Source organism: Phoca vitulina, unplaced genomic scaffold, assembly GCF_004348235.1.
Source record: "Phoca vitulina isolate PV1807 unplaced genomic scaffold, GSC_HSeal_1.0 scaffold24, whole genome shotgun sequence".
NCBI lineage: Eukaryota > Metazoa > Chordata > Mammalia > Carnivora > Phocidae > Phoca > Phoca vitulina.
Genome location: NW_022589727.1, coordinates 1,314,974 through 1,336,751, shown reverse-complemented (window position 1 = coordinate 1,336,751; position 21,778 = coordinate 1,314,974). Strand labels below are relative to the sequence as shown.

The window sequence follows — 21,778 nt, the reverse complement described above, 5'->3', positions numbered from 1 at the left end:
TGGCTGTAGGTTCACAACCCTCTGGGAGCTTTCCTGGTGTCATCTGAAACCGGCTCCCAATGTAGAGGGCAGGGAGAGACCAAAGAGGCAGGCACTCCAGGTTGGCAGATGGCAATTCTAATGACAGAAGAGGGAACTTACTTACAAAGCTCGTCTTCTGTGGCAGCAAGACAAATGGACCCACGGACCCATCCTCTAAAACTTAAAAGCGTTTCAAGAGGCCCTAAGTGGGTTCAGGTGTGTATACCATGCAGGCGTTTTCAATATCACATCACCATCTCACAGATGTGTCCTTGCAGCAGGCTCTGGGAGCAGGAAAGGCAAGCAAAACCCATAGTCTGAGGGTTCTCACAGGGGAAGGGTGGGGAGGTGTTTCCACAGGGAGGGGTGAGGAGCCTCTGAGTGCCTGGGTTCAGCTCAGGGGCCAATTGCAGGTCACGTCTTTTCAATCACGCCCCCCCAACACTGGCATTGTAATGCATCTGAACTCTGTGGAGAATTGTTTTTGTCTCCTTTTACGGTCTCTGATCAGGTCCTTACAAGAAAGAAATTTAATTGATTTGAAATTTATTTGATATGATGATTTTACCAATATTTCTTTTTATGGATAAGACTAAACATTCTAATACGGGCTTAGAGATTTTTCCTGGATTTTATTATAAACTGCTTAAACTTAGTTGGCATGACTAGGTTTATTGCAAGGCCAATAAATCAGTTAATGGTCCCCCCAAATAGTTAAAGGTGGATATGCTCAGCATTGTGGAAACTTCCACAGAAGGAAAAATCATTCACCTACTTTGAGGAGGTCTGTAAGAATAGGGTGCTACTTAAGGGCAAGGCCTACGTCGTTGCTAAAATGATTGGAAAAGATGCTCACGTGCAATAGTTCTGAGGAAAAAGCGCTGTAGGCTCTTCCTCTGCCTCTCCCCCCTGCTCTTGCTCTCTCTCTCTCTCAAATAAATAAATACATCTTAAAATTAAATAATCATGTGTGAAGTTTTATTTTTTTAATTTTTCTTGAAGTCTTATGATTGCTATCTGATTTGCTTATAGGAAAACTTCGACATTTTCTGTCTCTATCTCCATCTCTATCTTTAATTTCCTTCAGATAGTTTCAGCCTATGTTTAGGAGGATAATTTTTTTTATTCATCCATTCAAAATTGAACGACTACCATGCACCAGAGACTGTGTTATGTTCTGACAAAGTAGTGAATAAATCACGTGTGGTTCTAAGTATCATAGAGTACACAGGCTTTTAGGGATGAGGAAGCAAGGCAAACTCAGATGCACAAATAATGTATATGAAACTAAAATTAGGAATGTGTACCAAAGTAACAGACAGAAAACCTATAGTTGACAATATGTGGGATGGGTCTATTTAGAGAGAGGTCAGGGAACATGTGAGTAGGTAAAATTTGATCGGAGACCTAAATATTGAAAGGGGCCGACCATGTAAAGCATCAGGGAGAGGGAGTTCCAGGCAGAGGGACTGCATATGTAAAGTTGGGAAAGCCGCTGACACATAGGAAATGAAAGGTCAGTATGGTTCAAGTGCAGTAAGCAAATAGGAGAGTGACGTCGAGGAAGACTGACAAGTAGGCAGCATCAAGATCAAGGAGGAACGTACAGTCCATGCGGGCGAGATGGAACTCTTGTAGATTCAAGTGTTAGAAGTCCAACTTAAACTAAGCAAAGTGATAAAAGGGAATGTATTAACTTAAATCGCTGCAAATTCCAATGTGGGACTGGCTTAAAAGTATAGCATGAGGTAGGAATGAAAGCAAGCGGTCAGGAGACACTCTCTCTCTGTCTCTCTCTGTCTCTCTCTTTCTCTCTCTCTCTGTGTCTCTCTCTCAGGTGAACTTTACTGTTTCCTTTCTTCTCAACCACATTCTCCATTCATATGTCCTGGGAAAGATAGCCATCAGCTATTCTCCTCTTTCTTCTCCTGCGCATCCTCAGAAGAGAAATTGATCCTCTTTCCATTCTCCCCTGTGAAGATTCTCATTGGTCAAGCTTTGGTCACATGCATGTCCATAAACATGTATTGAGGCTATGAAGCTGGTGTGTGCTGATGGAGCTCACATGATTCAAACAGTACCGGGCATAAAGTCCGCCCTGCTCCAATCATGTGGGCTGAGGTAAATTCCAGCAAGAGACAAAAAAAAAAAAAAAAATCACTGAAACCGTAGCAGATGTTCACATTACAGGAAGGAGATTGGATTGCATTGTAATGAGATGGAGAGACATAGAATGGCTTTAAGCAGGGAAATGTCATTTTGAAAATCATGTTTTCAAATTTGGTTCACTGGTTCTGGGAAAAAGATTTCAGAGGAGGGTGACTTCTGTGCTGCGGATTGCCGTAAGGTATATTTCCATCACTGCAACCATGTAGAAGGCAGTGAAGCCCCCTACTTTCACAAGCAAATCATCCTTGATACCCAAAATATTTGGACATGTGACTTGAGATTATTCTTTGGCTACTTAGTCTGTAGGAGAAAGCTTTCCATGTGACCTAAAGGCTGTGAGAATGTAGCTGAGGTTATAGGAGAGCTTTTTGGTTTTTATCTTTATCATTCTCAACCATGGGGCCACAAGAATGAGTGAAGTGGCCGTATCTTGTGTGGTAACTATGTATCCAGGGAAAAACTCAAATTTTGGGAGGTTTGAATCCAAGCCTCATGAGAAATCCTCATACTTACTCTGCCTCTAACTAGTTAGGAATCTTGGGTAAGATGCTTAACCTCTGTAACCTCCTGGATCCTTAACCTCACAGGGGTCAGGTAAGGATTAGATGTAATAAAACTTTTATCATGCTTAACACAGTAGTGGGCACAGTGGAGACAATTAGCAAATGTTCTCCATTTTTATTACCTGTGAAATGATATACCTGTACCTAATAATCCCTGAAGTCTCCTTTTCAGGGCTGGCAGTCATGGATCCCATGTTATTATTATTTTTTTTTTCTGTGCCTCAGCACCATTTTATGTAAAAACACAGATAACAACATTTATTAACATAAAGTAAAAAAAGAAATTACTGTGAATTCAAAGAATGCATTGGAAATGTTGAAGAATGCAATGTGGTATTACTATTGCAAAATTCTTTCTGGAATTGATCATGACATCTGTTTCCTTATAGAGCCCCTCCATGCCCCTAAGCCCTAGCTCTCATATAGTACACTACACATTGCACAAATGTTGAAATCGTACTATGTGGAATGAGATACTCTGTGTGTGATATAATGGGAAAACATTGGAAGACCTGGACTCATTGACTCCAGTAGTTTTTATTCTCCTCTGCCCCACCTTAGCTGTGAGATTTTGAATAAATTATTTAACTGTTATGTTCATTAGTAACTTTATCTGTAATAAAAAAGGGGGAAGATAGATGGCTAATATCCTCTCTGTAGCATTGGTATGGGGATTAGCAATGTTTGCAAAGTCCCTAACACAGAGTTATGATTCAATAAATGAGTTATTAATACTAGGCATTGAAGAATTATAAGTACATAAGAGATGATCCTTCCAAGAATATTTCAATCTAGACAGAAAACCAGAACATATGCTCCCCTCTCTCCTACATCATTGAGGGGGAACTTCTGACATTAGTCAGACCATTGGAGAACTACTGACATCTGGCCTCACGGAAAAATAAATACCGCCATGCTTGAGGTTATTCATTAGTACCTGTAGCTATCAAGTAATAAGAACACTGTAATGATGTCCTCTGCTTAGTTAGCATTATCTCTGGGGACTACAAAGTAATTTGCAGGTGGAAAATTAAATGATGCAGTTCAGGATAAAATTGAATTCCAAATAATTGTTAGAGAATTAAAATGCAATTGAACCAGAAATTTTAATCAGATATGAATCCAAGCATGTTCCTGCTGAACTGTGAGGAAAACAATTTATTCAAGAGGATGTTATTTTGCTCCTGCAAGGGCTTCCATGACATATATTTATATCCTCTCTCATTATAAGGTTGTTGGAGTGGGGCAATATGAGGACCACCCGAAAGAGCTTTCCCATGGGCTAGTTCCATAAATCGTGGGATAGCTGTTTTCCCTCTCTGGGGCTCACATCTTACACACTACCATTCACACTTTACTCAGTAGCCACATTAAAATCCAAATCAGATCTCCAAAGTTTCTTCTTGCTGTCACCTTGTAACAGACTCAGCTACTCTGGTGTGAATGGAAACTGTGATCAGAGTGAACAGATAGGGACATCAGAAACATGTTCTCCTTTATTCTAAACAATGGAAAGAAATGGCTGAATACATGGAAGCCCTCTCTACCACCCTTTATGAGACAGGGAAAACATCCAACTGAGCACTGAAGAAATGAAGGCTATTCAAACTCCATGGGGCAGAGTTCATTGAATGTTTGGAGAGATGTCTGAGCCCACCTTCCTTCTGTCTCATTCACCCCATATATCAGAAAGCAGGGCATCATGGCATCTGCAGCGCATCGTATCACCTCTCCCTTTGGTACCACTAATTCCAGTAGCGCTTGCTTTCAACATGATACTTTATCCCTAAGAGACATGGTTCTCTGCTAAACAAAAACACTCTGTGACTTATCGTAGTTCTTATAGCTTAAAACATACACATTCCAAGAACTACTTAAATATGAAGACAGAACAACACAACGCCTACCCCCCCTTTTTTTCCCTTCTCAAGGGTTACCATAGATACCAAGATTGCAATGGCAACTGCTAGCAAATTCACCTAATTGGATTTAGGTGAGGGTAAAAAAAAAAAAAAGTGCAATTACTAACTTATAGGCATGTGGTTTTATTGTGAAATAGTTAATTACCCTCAATTATTAGCAAGCTTCTCTATAGTGCCAAGTATTGTTTGCAAACAGCTTTCCCATTTATTTTTCCTCATTATGCTTACAATAACTCTCAGTGCTATCCCAGAGAAAGAAATGTGTAGGGTGTGTGTGTGTGTGTGTGTGTAGAAATGATGGAGGCACAGTTCAAGGTAAAAACTGCCAAAAAAAAAAAAAAAAAAAAAGAGATACAGAGATATAGAGAAGAGTCACAAATGGCCAAGTTCCTTCAATGGCTTTGACAATATACCCACTGCTTTATTCAGTTCAATTTTCTAGACATTTGTTGGACCCTCTACTCTAATGATATGTGTAGCCCTAATCACCTCAATCTTGTCTCCCTTTTCCAAAAGTAATGGAAAAAGAATGTGATGATTCCAAGGATCACAACATGATTGGATTTTAACTTTTTCTTGGTCCCTTCCTTTTTTAGGGCACCATTTTTCTCTGACAAATATTGTCAGCCTCTACCTGGAATGGATGAAGTAGTTAAAATGCCAGAGCTCCCATGATACACTGGAAGTTTCTGCATCAGACTCTACAGTGTTTCACCCTTAGGGATTAGTTCCCTGTCCGTTCCTTCAATTTACCTTTTTGCAGTTTCCTCACATTACCCAGAGAGTTAATTAAACCCTTTTATATCACAAGTAATTCAGCATTTTCCCCTGGTATTTACATCTTTATGGACCTGTAGATGGTTATCTTATCTCTAAGACCATTGGTCTTTCTTCCCTGGACAAACAAGAACATATTCATCATCAGGTCCAGCCCAGAATGTAAATAATTCAAGTCAGGTTGACACTTAAAAGGGCAGGTATTGAATGGAGCACTGGGTGTTATATGCAAACTATGAATCATAGAACACTACATCAAAAACTAATGATGTAATGTATGGTGATTAACATAAAATAAAATAAAATTTTTAAAAATATATAAAAACAAGTGGAATAACAGGGAAAGAATTAAAGAATAATCTGGTGTCCTTATCAACTAAGAGTTCCTTTTCATTTTGTTTTGTTTCAATTTCTTTTCACCTTAACAACTATTTTTAAAACCCCTGCTACAGGGAGATGTGAAAGAGTACCATTTTAAATCTACTGATCTATGACCAATTTGCATTTTAAAAAAGTAGGCACAAGAAAGAAAACAATATTGTATATAATTTAGGGACAAAAGATCCACATTATGGCCATGCTTCTTTGTTTTCTAGTTTTGCTTTGGTAAATTGATTTTCCTGGGTTTGTACCTCAGAATCTAATCCAGCTTAGCCACAGACCCAGCACTACCCTCATTAGATAAATGGTACCTTCTCTCAAGAGCTTAACTGCCACCTATTTTTCTTGGCTTTCCCTAGTTTCCCCAACTTACTCTATCTTCTCAGACTTTGGCTCAGTTCTCACCATGAAGTATAGCAGATACGAGGAAGCTCTGGATTCTATCCCCTGTTAGGGACTATCATTCACAAATATGTTCACTTTAATTTAGTGTTTCCTGAGTCACATTCCTTCTATTTTACTCTTACAGATCTAATTTAGGTTCCTGTACTCTTTACCTAGACTACTATAATAAACTCCTAACTCATCTCCTCACCTCCACATTCCACTCAGTTCTTCACATGAGCATAATTATCACACAGTGTGTGTGTGTGTGTGTGTGTGTGTGTGTGTGTGTGTGTGAATAATAAAAGAATAGAAGAAGCTTCCAATGATTCTCTGTTGCCTCCTGGACAAATTTCAAACCCACCCAACAGCATGACAGGATAATATTTCTCTATTAAGATGCCTTTTGTTCAAGTCATTCCTTATGCTTATACCACATTTAATTGTTTGCCAAGATTTCACTTTTCATTCAAGACCCAGATCAAAGGTTTGCTTTAGAAAATCCTCTCTTGGCTTCACCTAGAAGTTGGTAACTCTTTTCCATGTTTTTTTTCTGTAAATGCTGCACCTGCCTCCAGAACAGTAACTGAGTAAACAAATGAGCAGATGGATGAATTAATGAATGGAAAGGTTTGGTGTACAGAATCTGCACAATCACTTGCATCTCTAAAGTTCTACTTCTTGACATTATCCAGCTACTGGTAGGAAAGCTGGACTAATTAAAAGGGAATAAGCAATGTGCATGGGACAAAGCATGTGAGTAGCATTTCTAATAATTATAATCATAATAAACATCATAGTCATCAGCCCAAATACTATCTCATTTAAAGCCTCACAAAAGCCCTTGAGATAAGCAAAAGTGATGTTATTACTATATTACCAAATTCAGTGATAAGGCAACTGGTATGGGGCACCTGCATCGGGTTCACCTGGAATACGTGATAAAATGCAAATTTCTGTTCCCCATCCTGGATCTACTAAGTCAATTTTAGATGGCTGGGCCCACAGAATCTGCATTTGTACATTCTCTCTCCATCCACCTGATTTTTATGTATGCTAACATTTGAGAACTATTAGAAGAGGATACTTTGGTTCATTAGATTAATCAGATTTCATGCACATGTCTGAAGTCTCCCCACTTATAAATCTTACAGTTGACAGAAATAGACTGAAAAATAGAAGGGGTTGAGAGGTTGGCCAGGGGAATCAGAGATTAAGTATAGGTAGAGAACATGGAGGATAAGAATAGGTGGTGGTCAAGAAATCAATGAGCATTGGTATATATATACAATAAATAAAAAAATGAATGAAGCCTTGTCATCTACAACAATGTGGACGGACCTAGAGGGTATAATGCTAAGTGAAGTAAGTCAGTCAGAGAAAAGACAAATACCATATGATTTCACTCATGTAGAATTTAAGACACAAAACAAAGAAAAAAAAAAGAGACAAAAAAGCAGACTCTTAAATACAGAAAACAAATTCATGGCTGCCAGAGGGGAGATGGGTGAGGGGATGGTGAAATAGATAAGGGGGATTAAGAGTACACTTATCATGGGGTGCCTGGGTGGCTCAGTCGGTTAAGCATCTGCCTTCAGCTTAGGTTGTGATCCCAGAAGGTCCTGGGATGGAGCCCTGCATCAGGCTCCCTGCTCAGAGGGGAGTCTGCTTCTCCCTCTCCCTCCACCTGCCGCTCTGCCTATTTGTGCTCTCTATCTCTCTGTCAAATAAATAAAATAAAATCTTAAAAAAAAAAAAGAGTACACTTATCCTGATGAACACTGAGAAATGTATATAATTGTTGAATCATTTTATTGTACACCCGAAACTAACACTGTATGTTAATCATACTTAATTTTTTTTTAAAAAGGAAATTAGAAAGTCAAAGGCAGAATCCAAATTTAGCTGAGCAGATCTGAGATTGACAGTTTATCACTCCAGAGTTAATATTTTGCTTATTTAAGTCATTCACACTAATCTGTATTTGAGATTATTACCTTGTTTTATTTCCATGTTAAGAATTTTGCTCTTAAAGGGGATCTAAGTGATGAAACTTCACTGAAGTTTGGACTGGCATAGACTTCTTTAAGAATCTGATAATATAGAAATAAGCATTAAAGCAAGTCATGTAAGAATGTAATCATCCCTGGGTCCATTTTGACTGTGTACCTAGAAAAAATGGAAATGTAGATAGTCTACATCAATATTCTTTGCATGTGTTTTGGTGGTAACTTCCTTGACGAAAGCCATCTCTTGCTGAAAATAAGTTTTTAAATAACCTTTGGTCAGAGAGAAAACTTCTCTGATGGTTTACATTTGATCTTGTGAGAAGTTGGTATAATACCCCATCCTACCATACTTGTCTGGAACAAAGCAATAAAGCCACGGATAGAATATGTGTCTAGAGCTTTTCTAGAAGAGAAAAATCCTTTCATATATTGAAATAATTTCTGTAACTTTTTCTTTGTTTAATTACTTCACAAGATAAAATGAACCTCCCTTCAAGACTGCAGCCTTCCAAAGATTTGGAATGAATTTAAGACAAAATTCCTCTTGTAGCTGAACACCTCTAGTTCCTTCTTCCCTCCATGATATGGTTTGTTTATAACTTCACCAGCTGAGTTCTTTCCTCAACAGGCTTCGTCTCCTCCAGTTAATTCATTGCTCAGGATGTGATTCAACCAAGGAAAAGAACAATGGAACTTGCATGTCCTCAATTCAAGGAGTCTAGTTCTCTCTTTGGAAACTAAAATAGTGTTCTCTTCTCCGAAGCAGTTTTGGTATTACTAGAATTCAGGCTTAAAAAAAAAAAAAATGGAAGAGACCAAGATTTAATCCCAGCTTCACACTCTTATTAGCTCTGTGCATTAGTCAGGTTGCTTAACATTTTTGAGCCACATTTATATTACTTATTTAATGAAACACTTTAATGAGAAATACAGGATTATTTTGAGAGGATTAAGTGAAATAATTAGGTAATTAGCATAGAGTGAGTCTTTACCTTAACTAAAATCGTCAAAAAAGAAATTTTAAGGCAGCCTGTCTCTGAACAATTGCCTAAAACTACTTTTGTATTGGAGAATGCATTCCCTTAATTTAATTAAGGGATGTCTAACAAACCATTCTGCTAAGCAAACATAATGTAGAACAATTAAACCTTATATACATTTCAATTTATACATTTTGCCCATTTAAATGTCGCTGCTGCCTACTTTATGGTGTAATGCAGGCTTGAGATTTCTAGCTTATGCATATGAGTTTTATTATTTATGCTGAGCCTGTACCATTTTGATACTGTACCATTTTGATACCCTTCACAGAAACTATCCAAAGGAAAATGCCAAAATGCGGACACATACTCGAGAACATTCAGAAGAATCCAGGTGTACTAATTGGGATCTCGGATGAACAGAATAAATATGCTAGAAAGGCATGGTAGAAGTCTAAGAAGGTAGAAAAGACAAGACTCGGCTTGGACCCTGCCCTTACGCCCGCCCTGTGACCATACTCTCATACACATGGACGTATGTGTCATCACCTGTAAAATGGGGAAAACATTCCAGCTACCAAGTAAGCAGCAAGATTAAATGTGAAATGATACAAATAAGATAGAAACTGGTCAAAGTTATCTGCGACATATATAACAGAAAACACTCTTAATATCTATATTAATAAAAAAATCACATAAATTATTGAAGGAAAATTTAATGGGAAAGATAAGCAAAGGATGTGAATAAGAGACTCACTAAAGAGGTAAACCGATGAGCCCAAAATATATGGCAAATTATATATCTTCACCAGTACCATCTAAACACAAACAAAAACAGCAGTTATGTTGTAATTTCACTCAAAGCACTGACAATAATATCGATAATATCAATAATTGGCCAAGATGAGGAAAACCATAATTCTTTAATACTCTATTGTTGTGTATAAGGGAAGAGCCAATTTTAGGAGCACTTTGGCAGTATCTAGTGATACTGAAGATATACTTATCCTACATTGCAGAAATTCTCCTTCTAGTTTTATTCTCTAGAGAAGTCATTCTCAAAGTTTTGCCCCCAAGGTCAGCAGAATAAGCATTGACAGGGACTTGTTAGAATGCAAATTCTGAGTTCCACTCTTTTTCTACTTAAGTCCAAGGGTGGGGCCAGAAATCTGTCTTATCAGGTCCTCTAGGTGATTCTGATTCATGTTGGAGTTTAAGAACCATTGCTTTAGAGGAACTTCTAAATTGAGGACAGCAAGATGTTTACAAGAATACTGATTGCAGCATTGTTTGAAACAACACAAAGTTTAGGAAAAAAAGAAAACAAATTGAATGACCTATAGCAAGGAGCAGATACACAAATGATGCTATATTCACACAATGGAAAACTATACATATGATGCAATTTAAAAAACACAATGTTGGATGAAAAAAAGCAAAATGAAAAATTATACATGCTGTCATAATATTGCATATATATTTTACAAAATGTACAAGAAAATCCAATATATTATTTATATTCTCATATATATGATTGTAAAAATTAAAATCAGATTGGGAGATTATCCCTGAAATTATCTATCTAGGTTATATCTGGGAATAATAATGGAATTACAAGAGATAGTGTTTTATATCATACATATACAAATATAAATACATCTGGATGAAATGTAACAAAACATTGACAACTGATACGATAAAAATGTAGATGTTTATTTTATTATTGTGTTTCTACATGATTTTATTTAAGTTCTCCTGAAATCAATTAATTTATCTGAAAGGTGATCTTTGAAAGCACATGAGGGGGAAGGGAGAAAAGCCACAAGAATACTGTACTCCAAAGTTTCTTCTGTCACTTTGTCTCCTCTAATTTCTCTAAACATATCTATAAGCTAATGAAATTCAACCACTTAGTTTTGTCCATACACATACTATTTACTTCTTTGCTGTTCTCATTTGTCTCTTTTTATAGACAGCTTCTCTATCCCAAGCTATTAATGTCCTGTCCATCACAAGCACAGCCCTCCATGAAGACTTTCCAAATTCCCTGGCCAGATGTTAATTTCTCCCCTTCGAAGCTCATTTGAACGAATGCTTTTAGTCCTTACTATAGTGTAAATAGCATTATTGTCATATCTATGTGCATTTTTTTAGCCCTCTCATGTCTTCATCACATCTATTGTTTCATACAGTTTATATAGTTTCTACAGTGTGGTATATCAATTATAAGTTCATTAATGAATGAACATTAAATCATTAATGTCTACTCCATGTCTGACACTATGCTAGAGACTAGAAATGCAAAGCCTAATAAGACAACAGTTCTTATTATGAAGCAGATTATAAATTGTTGTGAGCTTAATCTGGTTCTATATATTTAATTGAGACAAACTTGGAGGAAGAGATTTATTTATTTTTTTATTTACTTACTTTTAGTTACTGAATTAGATTTACTGAATTACCCCGGTCTTCTTAAGTTTAAAGCAAGTAATATGGCGTCATTACCTGCTTCATGAGACAGTTCAACACTATTTTTCTCTTACCCTCACACTGTCTCATATTAACAGGCTGTAAATTATTCTCTTGAATATTCTACCTGTGAACTTCTTACTTGATTCTTAGCCATTTGGAGTCCTAAGTAGAGAAAAGAAAAACCTCCTAGAATGTCTACTCCATCTCTTTGATGATTGTTATCAGAAAAATATTTTCTAATACTTTGATCAACTCAATTGTAAATGACCCTAGCAACAGAATTTTTGCTAATTGCATTAGGAGGGCTGCTTACCGACATAGTCTGGCTTCTGTATCCCAGCCAATTCACTATTTCATCAAGGCCACGTATCTGCCAGACTTACATGTTATTCTTTTATATCACACTGTATCAAATGCTTTTTTTAGTAATCTCTACACCCAAGATGGGGATCGAACTCATAACCCTGAGATCAAGAGTTGCATGCTCTACTGACTGAGCCAGCCAGAAGCCCCTCAAATTCTTTTTAAAATTCCAACTCAATTACTTCTACTCTTTGGTCTTTTTGATTTTCATTGTCAGTTTCTCAAGAAAACATATGCACTACTTTGGAGTAAAAGACTGATCTAAGTAGTCCCATGTTGACCTGGTCAAATTTTGTGTTTTGAATACATCTGGAGCTTGAACATTATCACTAAATTCAGATATTCAATTTGCTTTTTATCTTCAGAAAACTAATACATTTTAAATAAATTTAGAATTTAGATTAAATTAAAGAAACTTGAAAAATATTTTGCCGCCTTTACTATTAAAGTCCTATTAATACACCGGTTTGTTTGTGTATCCACCCCACCACCATCAATGCAAGAAATGGTTGTACTCAATCATCATCCCAAATTTTGTGATGTAGAAAATGTATATTTTCTTGTTTTTATAGAGAAAATCACAAGAAAGTTGGATTTTTTTTACTTCCTTCATCTGTATATGCCCCATAAAATTTCCTCTTAGATCCACTTACAGGCTCAAATTCTTTTATTTTTTTAAAGATTTTATTTATTTATTTATTTATTTGAGAGAGAGAGAGAGAACATGAGAGTAGGGTGAGGGGCAGAGGGAAAAGCAGACTCCCCGCTGAGCAGGGAGCCTGATACAGGGCTTGATCCCAGGACCCTGAGAGAGCCTGATGTGGGCCTTGATCCCAGGACCCCAAAGGCAGATAATCGACTGAGCCATCCAGGTGCCCGTCAGAATTCTTTTAAATGTCTTAAGGGTGCCTGGGTGGCTCAGTTGGTTAAGCGACTGCCTTTGGCTCAGGTCATGATCCTGGAGTCCCTGGATCGAGTCCCACATCGGGCTCCCTGCTCGGCAGGGAGTCTGCTTCTCCCTCTGACCCTCCCCCCTCTCATGTACTCGCTCTCTCTCATTCTCTCTCTCTCTCAAATAAATAAAATCTTAAAAAAAAAATAAAAAAAATAAAAAAAATAAATGTCTTAAATCTTGGAGTGATGATGCCATATAAAATAAGTGCAAAATGAGGTGGAAAGAAGCTATCATGTCATGAATTTAAACATATTTGATAGTTTTGTTTTTATTTTTTCATATTTTAAAGAATGACCATAGACCAGTCACATAATCTCTTCAAGCTTCTATTTCCTCATCAATACTTTTTATAGTGTGTGTTTTTATACAAATTATCTGGATAATTTAGACCTAATTGACTTCATCTGGAAGTTTTCCATTTTTCCTTCTCCTATAGTTTATAAGATGTAAGATGTCCTTTAAAATCAGCTTAATTCTCTAAGCCATGAAGCAGGCAGGAGCAATTATAAACTCAGATGAATTTCTGTTTAGATCTTTCAAGTTATGAACATAAATGTAGCAACAAATAAATTTCACCTTTCATATAAGGTGAAATTTGTAAAGGAATAACTTTTTTCTCTTCTCTGTCCCTGAGAAGAAATATCCATATGCTTGTATACCCCAAAAGTAAGAATATAAGTGGTTAAACACACATTCATAGATCCAGTTTTCTCCAGCATCTGAAGATTTGATTTCAAGTATCAGCAGAGGTTGAAGTATTTTCCCTGATCTGTCCTTATTTTCTGGTCCCTCTTTTGTTTCTCCTACAAAATCAGAGACTTGAAAGTTGAATATCTCTTTGTCTCTATTCAGATTGAAATTTCTATCTGTGCAGATTGATTTCAAAGTGCCGGAGAAGGAGAATAAGTGATATTACAGTAACAGGATTACCATAATTCCATCAAATAATTTCTCTGCACAATTCCCCAAGTATCTGACACGCTCAAAACAGTAAGTGTAAATTACAGAACAACATATACAAAGGTGTGAGAGATAAATCAGAGATTCAAGATGAATATACAATAAATTAACCATGCAACATATAAGCAAAGCTATTTACTTATGTGCCTTAGATTATAAATTAAGAATGTATTCAAAGAAGCAGAAGAATAACAAGAGCTGGAAGAGCAAAGAGTGGCTTCACAGAAATGGCGGGTCTCTATCTGACATCAAAGGGATGAGCTGAATTTAGAAAGGAAGAGGGACAATGGTAGAGACTAGTGGGCAGGACACAAACACAAATAAAACAGACCAAAATCTTATGTCAAAGGACGAGATAGGTGTCATGAAGTAATAATGTAACAAGGAATATATTATTATGGCCACAAAGCCCAGCTCTCCACCTGTGGCTTTTTTCTCACACTGTATAACATGACGTTGTTTTGACCACTGACTATAACAATGGGAAGAGAAAAAATTACCCCATTGTCTGCATCCTAGTGACTCATCTGTCTTTCCTATGGACTACTAATAAGCTAATTTGCTTATCCTAGCACTGCTTAGACTCTGTCAGCTCCCTGCTTAAACTCTTAAATATTTCCTGGCGTATGATGTCCACAGTTCTAGTCTTTGCAGTCAGGCCCTTCAGTGATCTAGCTGTAATCTACCTTTCCCAGAATATCTCTCACTTTTCCCCAGATGTGTCCTGGACCTTAGCCCAATCTGATTTTGCTTTTACTAGAACATATTTGGTTTGAGGCCTTCGCTTAGAGAGTGTCTCCTATATCCAAGCCTTCAAAATTCCTCCAGTGACTTAACACTGACTTTGGTTTCCTCTGCTCCATTCTTTAAATAATCCAGATGGAAATAATGGCTCACTCTTCAATGTGCCTACATTTATTTATTGCATTGCTCTAAGATGTTAGGTTTGTATACTATACTCCAGCTAATTCTATATATCTTAGCTTCCCCTCTGGTTCAGGTAGGAACCATATATCACAAATAGCCCAGGACCAAACATTTAGTTATTGCTGAGCAAATGGATGTGAATTTAACTGAATCAAATAGAATATATTATGCATGAGCAAATGTCATGGCCTGTGGGATCCATTTATCTGCAAAAGGAAATTGTGAGGATAATTGCTAATTTTACAGAAGAATTTTCCTTAATCCCAACAAATTAATCTGCCATGAATTTCTCAACAGACTGGAAAGGTAGAATATTATTACCCTATTTTACAGATAAGAAAACTGAAACTCAGAGAAGGTAAATGCTTTGTTGAAAGTCTTGCAATTAACAATGAATCATGGAACACTACATCAAAAACTAATGATGTAATGTATGGTGACTAACATAACATAACAAAATAATACTAAAAAAAAAAAAAAAAGAAAGTCTTGCAATTAGGAAATTCCAAAGCTAAGCTTAGAAATCAAAGTCCTCAGATTCAAGACTTGAGTTCCTAATAAACCATTATGAAACATGCACATCAGATCATAGTAAATAGGGGATACATGTACAATGGGATGGCTATAACATATCTCTCCACTTCTATAAACCAGTAAAATCAGACCCATGTATCTAACAAATATTTGTTCATTGCCCCACCATGCATGTATGCGCGTGTGCGCACACGCATGCACACACACACACACACACACACATAGTCACTAGGATCCTCATAATTACTGGAGCTCCACAGTCCATATGGGGCTTCCCATGACTCTGGGGGATGGGAGAGAAATAGTGAAAGCACCAGTCATCGGGATGCTTCTCAAACATCCAAGAATTAGACTTCTTCATTTTTAAATTTACCTGCAAATGTTTGATGTCACATTAAACATAATCTCTGCTTGCATGGAAATTAATCTAATGGCTTTAAAGCACATAAATTCAGTAGTTGGATTTGACTAAAAGAGAAGCAATCAATGAATGAAAGTTTAACACAAAGCCAGAGAATTTTCACTGATTCTCAACAGAAACTAGATCCAACGCCTATATGCTAGGCATTCCATAGTGTCTTTTTTGACATTATGGATATTGATGAGCCCTCTAGGGTCAGGATCTCAACCTTGGAAAAATTGCTTATTTAAATGGGATCTGCAATCCTAAGGCTGCTGAGAGATACAACTCAGCCTCTCTGTGAATACTCCCTGGGCTTCTCAGCCTGGATGGAAAAGTGTACACATGTGCTCAGCTTGCAGAACCTACATGCCATTTAGGTCAGTTTCCAGATGGAAATAGGACGTAAGTTATGTTGAAAGATGTAAACATATGAGGAGTGGGAATATATAAAGTAAAAATAAATGAGGCCATGATTTAATTCACTGGGTCCATTTCTTGTGCTTACACACTTATGTGCTTATAATCGACAGTTGAGTGCCTGTGACTTTTAGCCCACATTTTGTATTTCTCAGTATCAGCACTGCTATTGATAGCGGTAAGCAAACAAATGCAGGATGGACTAGACATGGCTCTGTGGCTGAGATACAGTATACAAGGGCTTCTGGGGAGAGTTAGTAAAAAAAAAAAAAAGAATGCATGTGAAGCTAACTTGACTTCAGCAGGTAAATATCAGGTAGGAGCTTAAGGTTGCATTTGACTCTGGAGATTCTATATTGGTATCTGAGAAGGCCCATGCAGAAGAAACAATAAGATACAATGTGTGAGTAGGTGTGCTGATGTTGAGTCAAGAGAAAAATAATATAATGCAAGGATGGTAAAAGGTCATTTATAAAGTTTGGAAGGAGTCTGTGTCCAAAATATGCAGAGGAAAAAATTAGGAAAAGAAGATAAGACAGGGAGACTTGGTCGAGTATTGCTGATCCCCGGTGATTCACATGTGCAGGTGCACATAAAAACATCTCTATGTCAAGGAAACATGACTCCAGCCAGGTGTTATCTCTTCTTGACCTTGGTGTCATGCAGCCTTGCTGTATGAGGAAAATGAAAGAGTAGCTGACAAGTGTGAATATTCTGCAAGGCAGCCAGTATTCTACCAGCTAGGCCTGATGATTGCAGTAGAACAGAGAGCAAATTCAAATCTGGAGCTGAAATTTTAATTGCTTCCAATCATTGGTCATCTATAATTTGTCAAGCATTTTACATGCATTTTCTCATGAAGGCCTGCAGGGTAGGTATTCATTGCACCATTTTACAGCTGAAAGAAACAGTTCTCAGAATAAGTTCCTCAAAGTCACAGAGCCAATAATTGAGAAAGATAATTTTCAAAACATGATCAGTTTATTGGCATAGTCTATACCCTTTTCAGCAATGCCAAGACGCCTCTTGGTCAGTCAGAGACCTAGCTACACGATCAGGGGTTGTTATCTGAAGTCGATGAGGACTGGGAGTAAGGAAAATAAAAGCTTTATAACTTTATGACTTTATAACATGCTTACATGTAATAAGGGGACTGCCAATACAGCAAATTTAACTCCCTCAAAAGATAACAACATATAATAATAATAACTAATAATAATAATGTTTTGGAAAGTTGTGATGCTGATGACAAAGTGTGACACTAAGGATTAATAATAAAGAAATTCTGCTCTAAAATACCGAGAAACAGCATCTTCTCAACAAACATAACCAGAAATATGTGAGCAAACATTTCAATAAATGCAACACAAATTTCTCCCCCCGCTATGATGAAATGATTGACTGATTTCTTTCTTTTCTAGATTCCTTAGTATTCGAAAAGAATTATGCATATCTTTCTATTCTCTGGAATAAATTTCAACAAATATGCATAATTGGAATTGCATGCTATCTGATCTGAAAATAAATGGGCTTGGCAGGGGACGACCTGAGCTCTGTCGCCAGTTGTACTTTTAACACATGCCTTCAGCACTGCCTGCTTCTCCTTTCATCTCACACAAGTAAATTGTCCTAAATTCATGGTTTAAAAATAGTATTTGGGTCCTCCACTCGTGTTGGAATGCCGCACTCTTCAAACACATCTATGGTGTGTTAAAATTAGGCTTGAAGGGAGCAAATTTAGTAGCATTCAAGGAAGGCCCTTCTACAGTGGCATTGGCCTTGAGAAAGGCTGAACTTAGGATGGCTCCAAAAGGACAGGTTAGATGAGCAGCGTTGCCAAGGAAAGGTTAGAATTTAAGTCTGGAAGAAGAGCAGAGTGAGAAAATCCCAAAACTGATCGTAGGATTCTAGAGTACTTTGCTTCATACTAGGTTGACCTTGGGGAAGTCATGTTCCTTCTTAGATGAGCAGTTTTGAAACTTGGGGAATAATCTCAGTAGCACACAACTCCCAAATCTCAGTGGCTTTAACCACAGTGGAGGATCCCTGAGCTCAACTCCACCTCCTAGGAGCCAGGAGCACAAAGCACTAGCTCCATCTGAAATATTGCTGGACACCAATCAGGGCAGAAGGAAAAGGAATCCAGCAGAGCATTCCAACCTCTTCAAAATTCCACATCAAACGATAACATAATTATTTTAGACATTTAATTGGCCCAAATAAATCATATGGCCTCACCCATCTTTAGGTATGTGGGATAAGTATAATATTTTTATGTTGGCAAAAAAGTGGGAGATTGGAAGCTGGGAAGAGTTATCAGTTATCTCCTACCACGCCCTGGGAACCCTATTCCCGAGACTGCAGACGGAGCTTGAAGAGGCAATGATCTACATGCGTCCCTCCCAGCCAAAAGGAGCCGTGGCATCAGCTACCATCGCTGCCAGAAAGTAGAGTTATCTCCCAGAAGCCTTCAGGAAATGGGTTGGTTTTCACTTAATCAATCCTTCTGGACCCTAGGATGGTAGCACAAACCAGCCAAAACAATTGAGTAGGTTGGCTTACCTGATCAACTCATAAATACCTATTTCTCCCACACCCAAAACAGAGCCCAGTCATAATAAGAAATGGACAAAGTCTATTTTCGTAAGAGGGAGGGAAGTTCCAGCCCTGGGAGCTAAAGTGTCAGGGGGTTCCACGTGATAGAGGGTAGTGAATAAGTAGCCTAAAATTCTGGAGTTTGAGGAAAGAGGAATGAGGCAGGACATTTCCTGAAATTAATAATTCTTCCTCTTATTGTTGGTGTTTGTAATCATGATGGTAATTATAATTTTATATCTGGAAGTTCTATACATTTACATTATTATCACACTTGATCTGGTAAGAAACTATGAGACACAGAAGTGACTTTCTTTGGAACTCTTAGAGAGGTTAAACCAGGCCCCTTTGACTGATGTCACTGCACCCTTCCAAATTTATAGGCAACCCTGGGAAAAATACATGACGTGAAATTTAACTTTCAGTTTCAATTAGAATCAGAGATACATATTTAAAGAGAAAGATAATTCTTCAGCCACTTACTGAGATTATATTTTATTGGGAAGAAATAAAAAATAAATACATCAAAACACCTGATATGTGAAACTCTACACCTCTTTCCTTCATTTTTTGGTTAAAGACCAAACCCGAAGGCATAGGGAAATAATAACAAACAACTTCCAATTTACTCAGTATATACAGAATAATATTCAAATGCCTTAGCAGATCATTCATAGCCTTCCAAAATCTGATCAAAACATACATTTTAATTCTCTCTCCCAACCACACTTAACCCCTGAGCACAACGGATTACTTGATAATTTTTGACAAGCCATGCCCTTTCTTTTGTTTTACCCTTATTTCTCCTTGTATAAATGCCCATTGATACCAAACTTTAAAGTTTTAGCTTAAAGTTACTTCTGCAATGCCGGTAGTTTTTGTGTTATAATTACCCTGTCCATTTCCTAAAATCCCGCCTTCCTTTATATCATTATTATGGCATGGGACACATTCTCCCTGTACTTTAAGTCTTGTACATATGTCTACTTTCTTTTTGTGGAGGCCTTGAGGGCAAGAACCATGTTTTATTGATCTCTTAATCCCATCACTTACAATTCTACAAGCGTTGGTGTGCCTAATACATTCCTTGATTTGAAAGAAATTCCCATTGCGCGCCCACTATACCACTTGCCTCCAAAGTACCCTGCCACTCCACAAGTATCATTTGCTACTTTTGAAACATTCCTGGATCTTTTTAAGACCAGAATTTTTAGATCTAGGTAACTGAGCAATTTCAAAATCTCAAGAGCCCTGGTTTAGCTTCTCAGAGATAAGAATTTGATGACTCTTGATATCACCATGATAATTTTGCCAAATACTTAACTCGAGGTCAGCACTTTAGTGCTGGGAGAACAATAGAGGTCATCTGACACACTGTCCCGATTTATAAGCAACAGGAGTCTACCCAGCACAAAGCTGGCCTCTGCTTACCCTGGGATTCAGGGATGGTTGGAAAACACGTAGGGGTCTTAAAAGGGTCCTGCTAGGGTTCTTTTTACATGATACCGTAGAATCCAAAGAGAGAAAAAAATCAGACCTATAAATTAAATCCAAAGGTAGTGTGTCAGAAATGGGGGTCATTGCAGGAAGATTGTTAGTACCACAAGAAGAACTCATTCAGCTTCATTTCTGCCTCAGCCCCTTTGGGATTACCCCTGGGCAACTGCACATACAAATTATGGCCACAGCTAACTGGCAGAGTGAAAACCAGGAGACCTCTGAAACAGACTACCTGAATTTGGCTATAGGAGAGGGAGAATCTCTAGGACTCACCTAATTTGACATGAAATTAAGAGGCGAGGAATCTTCCACACGTCCGTGGAGGATGGGATTCCAGTCTGACCTCCAGGCTCTGGAAAGTACCCCACTGCTTGCCCTGGCAGTAATGGTGGTCCGGCCCGATGGAGCAGCTTCAAACAGGAGGCATTTGTTTGCCGTGTGAGCACTGCCAGCAGAGCTGAGGAAACTTGCTGTGACTTTTAGGGAAGAATCCCTGGAGAGCCTGATGCTTCCAGAATGTCACCACAGAAAGAGCACCTGTCCAGTGAGTGGGAGCAAATGGCTAGTGTTGAGAATAGAGCATTTGTGTGCATCTGGGTGATGTTCCGGGGGAGCTCTCATGAACAGAAGATTGTGTGGGGCTGGGAAGGAGAGACGGGAGATGAGCCAAGAAGCATTTGAGGGAGGATCTCAACGGCTACTGCTTCTGGCTGTGAGTGCGATGGTTATCGTCATCCCTAACCGGTATGGCCAGAAAAATAAGCATCTTGGAGATCAGCAAACTTAGGCCAAGCAAAATGAATTTTTATACAACCAGTGAGTGAAAGCTGACATTTCATTTCCTAGTCTTTCTGCAGTGGATTCTAGAGCTCTTATTCCCCACCCTCACTTACACAGAGAATCAAACACCCTTATACTGCTCTTCATCTGGCCAAGGGATCTGACTTCCCATTCTCCATAATGAATTTATTTCCAAACCTCTGACTCCATATCCAACTAAACTATTCACCAAACCAGGCTCTTCCTTTGTGATAACGCAAAGGGCAATGTATAAGCTCTTCAGAAAGTCTGAAACGTGAGGGACTGGAAGAGGACGGTGCCTTGCCTATGTGCACACCCAGCTCTGTGAAGTCGTATATAATGCCCCGATCTGCATGTCCGTGGGTTTCCCCGGTGACACTGTTGTTTACCAGGCACCTCACCAAAGTCTTGTTATCTATTAGTTGAGGATGTTAGATTAGCTAGATCTCTAGCTTAACTGCAAGTCCTCAATTTCTATCACTTGTATTCTGATTCAAGCTTGAGATTTTGTAAGAGAGCCCTGCATGTTTGTTGCCACTCGTGGAAATTTCAGGGCTGCAGGATGCTGCAGGATGGGGCATCTCACACAGGAGAGGGGAGCTGTCTGCCTTCAGCCACCTTTCAGCTCACAGACCTAAACCCCTT

At 38.1% G+C, this 21,778-nt stretch overlaps 1 protein-coding gene across 2 annotated transcripts in view; it reads right to left on the bottom strand.

Annotated features, from left to right (window-relative positions):
• The window catches only part of RIT2 (Ras like without CAAX 2), a 476,255-nt gene extending 455,321 nt beyond the window's left edge, over positions 1–20,934 (bottom strand). For both annotated transcript variants that reach the window (XM_032421247.1, XM_032421248.1), the window contains exon 1: positions 20,606–20,934. The gene's annotated coding sequence lies outside the window, so the exon portion shown is untranslated. The remainder of the gene's footprint in view (positions 1–20,605) is intronic.
• Positions 20,935–21,778: the final 844 nt, after the last annotated feature.